The 4621-nt window shown below is 44.6% G+C and overlaps 1 long non-coding RNA gene across 1 annotated transcript; it reads left to right on the forward strand.

Annotated features, from left to right (window-relative positions):
• The first annotated feature begins 4189 nt into the window (after positions 1-4189).
• On the forward strand, positions 4190-4621 carry LOC122044456. Its single transcript, XR_006129561.1, has 3 exons — positions 4190-4310; positions 4398-4439; positions 4584-4621. It is a non-coding gene; the product is annotated as an uncharacterized LOC122044456 (long non-coding RNA).

Consider the following 4621-nt stretch of genomic DNA (forward strand, 5'->3'; position numbering starts at 1 on the left):
TTTCCTTCTTCCCCGCCGAAACCATGCGCCGACGCCAAACATTCTTCTCCCGATTTTCTGCCCTAACCGACGCCCCTTTCTTCTTCTCCACTTCTCATCTTCTCCGAGCCGATTTCCCTTCTCTGCCGGTTCTTCTCCTCCTCTATTTCTTTCTTCCTCACTGACGCCGCGACACCCAGAGCCTCTGTACAGCGCCGACGCCGCGTGGAACTGCCGCCGGTTGCCCTAGCCGACGCCTTCTCCCCTCTGTGCTGCCACTGACACCCTACAGCCGATGCGACTCCGAGCTTTTACCCTAGCGCCGGCCACTGACCTTGAGCCCTAGATTTGTCTCGGCCGTGGAGATCAGGACGCGCCGCAGCCATCTCGCGTCGCTCCGGTTGCTACAATTGGTGCCGACGCCTGCCGCCCATCCGAGGCCTTCCTTTGATCACCGAGAAGAGCCCCTTCCTCTCCTCTTCCGCTCACCGATCAGCCGACCGAATTCTTCTGCTCTAGATCTAGTCCGCGTGGTCTTCACTGTGCCCTGCCGATGCTGCCATCTCTTGACCCGAACAATGCCGACCTCCTCCATGCTGTGTTCTAGTTCCAGATGCGGAGTCTGTTCTTCCACTGATCTGGAACAAAGATTTGGGCTTTTTAGTTTACTGAGGTGGATCTTGATGAATTGTTGATTTGGTTTGCTTGTTCTAATTCCAGCAGCAACTATCTCTTGGCGTGGATCAGTGAGTACGAGGGTAGTCTTGTGCTGTGGATTTTGGTGGATCTGGCAGTCATTGACTTCAGCAAGTTTCAGCAACTTCTTGTTCTTGAACAAGGCTGTAAATTGAGGTAAGTGTAGGGATTTGATATGTGTTGTGGATAATGGATTGATTTTGGTATGATTTGATTATGTGGTCATGTGTAGTTTGAATTGGAGGTTGTAAATGGTTGTTGAGTATAAATTAGGAATGTGTTGAATTGGAGATGATATGGATTGCTAGATGGTTAGTATATCACTAGTCGATGCATGATTAGTGTGATTAGATTTAATTGCTTAGAATCTAGTCTTGTGGATTTTATTTAGCTATTTAAATTCTTATGAATTGTAGCTAAATAAAATATATTTATATTGGTGACACAGGACTTTGACGCGAGACGAGTATCTTGACGTCGTGTTCGGAACAGATTGGACTTTTCTATTGGAGGCGGGTACCTCTTGACTTATCTTTTATGATATCGTCATTTGGATATGCATAGTACTTTATAGCTGCAAACAATGAACATGTTTGTCTTTGGTATGTCACTGTTTGATATCCATAGCATGTTGGGTTTGTCGCTTGTTATGTATCCGTGCTTATATCTCGTGATTTATTACCATGAGTATCTTATTGCCATGAGTACTTTATTACCATGAGTACCTTAGTTTCTAGAGTGACATACCATGCTCTACTGAGGTTAGGACTAGGTTCTGGATTTTATTTCTGGCAGGTGTATCTAGAATATGGTACTTAAGTTTTTATGCCATGACCGGCTTGTGTACCTCTATTTATATATCACATATGATTCGTGTACCTAGACTTTGATTCTTTGATCTGTGTATATTGTTGGTACATATGTTATGGAAGGGAGATATGTTTAGGATCTAGGTTGTTATACCATAGAGGACCTGTATACCCTAGATCTGTGGATTTGACTCACTGATATTGTGGTACCCATATTATATATATGGATATGGTTATGTTGATCAGTTTATGACTATGCTTAGTGTCATGCATCATGATTGCATGCTGCGCGATTGTCGGCTCCACTATGGTTGAGCACATCGCCAGTTTCATGTACTGCACACACCACCACTCATGGATTAGTGGTATATCAGGCAGGTGTGTGGCGGTTCTGCTGTTTGGCTCCGTTGGTTATATGACCCAGCGTACCGCTCTGTTTGGCTCCGCTGGCATTTAGTGTAGCAGCGTAGTAGCCGGCAGACGGTGGACTCTGCTTGGCTCCGTTGGTCGGTGACTCAGCGTGGTAGCCGAGAGATACTTCCTCATCGTGTACCGGGAGTTGAGAGCATTGAGCTCCCCCATTTATGATTTGGGGTCACAGGACAGGAGTACTCCGACAGCATCCCGTCCACTCGGTCACTCATCAGGAGTAGTGACGACAAAGTGCACGGTTGTCACAGCCCTACCCACTCGGTCTCACCATTTGCGTGTGAGATGACTGACTGGCGTCAGGGGTGACCAGGACGCATCATTAGCATCATATGCATTGATGCATTTATATTCTTATGATTGTGTTTGCTGCATTTGGTTGCTGCATTTTGGTTGGATGCATACTTGTGACCTGCATACAGGATTATTGACACTTTTGGTTTGACGATCCTTTTGTCTGGATAGGAGTTCCTGGTGAGTACAGCTTCCTCAGTTACCTTTCAGTTTTGTATATTCCCTATATATGATTAGGAAGCTGTATTCCATGTTTGTTGCTGTTAGATATATCTTACTACTCATGTCCATTGGATTCGCTGAGTTGTTGAACTCACCCCCGTTGACATTATCTTTTTCAGGTACCAGGTTATTTATGGTGTCGCTTGGAGCATCCTGTCTGCTGGTCCCCACGTCACATCAGAAGACTTATCGGTTTCACGTATGTTTTGTTTGTTTTATGTATCAGTTTGTTTAGCTCTGTACTCTGGTTTTATTTTTGGAGTATTGACGTTGTTATGTGGTATTTTGTATTTATGTTATTGGTTGTGTAAGTCTAGCCGGCTAGCAGTTTTGTGTTTTGGTTTTGGTACAGCTGAGTGGACTGCTTTATTTTCAACTGCGTGGTTGTGTCAGCCAGAGGCTGAATTTGATATTAACTGCGTGGTGTTTGTTTTCTTTTATTGTTATTATTCCAGCCGCATGTGGCTGAGGTATATAGTGCTTGTAGAAAAGTTTCAGATTGTCCGCCGTACAGGGGAGATGCTGCCGAAATTTCTTCGGACAGAGACTCCTCTGGGGCGTGACACTGTGCGAGCCTGTTTATCCAAAGCATTGGTCTGGAGTTGGTTCAAGATCATCGAGATGGTAACAACATTGTGCTCTTGGTACACATCCCAATCATGTCATATCATTGTGCCCTCATTGCATATCCCAAGCATGCCGGATAGGGCGGTAAAAGAACCAATGGTTCAAAAATAAGTTTGGTGTTCAATTTAATATAGAGTTATTTATATTCGTTCAATACACACAATTTTAATTAATTGGACATGCTTCAATAAATTATGAATAAATTTGAACAAGTATATTGGTGAATAAATTTGAATAAGTTTCAAGTAATAAATAAGGTTGTTCTAGTGTAATAATAGTACCACGGTAGGGCACTTTTTTAGTTTCCCAATATTTAAGGATCGAGTTTAAATCTCGATGAATTAACGGATGAATTTTCTCTAATGGACGGTTGATCTAAGAACACTAGACTGATGGACCGATGGAAAATTTTCATGGCTGGATTGATCATCCCAGGATTAGTCAGCGAAAGTTGAATACTTGATACCAACTAAATTGAGAACTTGATAACATTTAAAGGAACCAACCTCAAGCCAAACTCTGACCCCCATGGTGTAGCCAAATTGATATTCGGGTGATACAGTACATGATTTATCTTTCTTGGGAAAAGTAAAATCATTTTTTGTAAAATACCGAAAAATGGCGAACAACGATAGGGGAATTTTCCGGAATTTTTAGGAATTTTCTGGGAATTTTTCGGAGCACGTACGCCGGGTTTTGAGGGGACAAATTTATGGGTACGAATAAAGCCTGTTTAGGATACCCGTTTAAGTGAGGAAATGTTTTATTTATAAATACATTTTCTTTATTTTTTCTTATTTCCTCTAAACGCCGTTTCCTTTCCCCAAACCCGCGCCCCTTTTCCTCACTGATCCATGCCCTACGGCGCCGCCGTCGCCCAACCGGCGCCGAAAACCCACTGCCACCCTCTCCTCTGCCAACGCCGACGACGCCACTGCCGCTGCCCTCTCCGGCCAGTCCTTCCGTGTGCCATAGATCCACCGCCGGCCACAGGAACCCCGGAGCCGATCGCTCCTCTTCTCTCTGACACTCAAGTTGTCGCGTGACCTAGCCTCTCCACCGTCGCATACTTTCCTTTCCTCTCTTCCCCTCTGCCCTAGCCTCCAGGCCGTGCCCTAGTTTGGGTTCACAATCACCGACGCCGAAGACTCCCTTCCTCCTCTGACGGTGGACCTGATCGGAGGCTGACAGAGGTGCTGGCTGGTTGTAGGTTTCCTTTTCCCGAGCCTAGACTTGATCTTCTGTCACGTCTCTGTACGTCGCAACTCCTATTACCGGACTCTGCTACATCACCCGATCACTGTCTTGCTTGTGCCTCTTCTCCCGACATTGTTCGTGCAGGGAGATCGACAAGGATTTGGATGCGAGTATAAGTAGAACATGGTGAGCATTTGTGCCTCTGTCCTGTTTCCCATTTGATTTCTGACGATGGTATTCATTTGATCTCTATATGGAGCCTAGATCTGATTCATAGTATTTTAGCATTTTGAATTCTTGTCAAATTGATCAAGAAGTGTTTATTGATAGGGTGGCTGCAGTATGGTGGGAGATTTTTGGATAAACTT

The sequence above is a fragment of the Zingiber officinale genome, chromosome 2A (assembly GCF_018446385.1).
Source record: "Zingiber officinale cultivar Zhangliang chromosome 2A, Zo_v1.1, whole genome shotgun sequence".
NCBI classification, from domain to species: domain Eukaryota; kingdom Viridiplantae; phylum Streptophyta; class Magnoliopsida; order Zingiberales; family Zingiberaceae; genus Zingiber; species Zingiber officinale.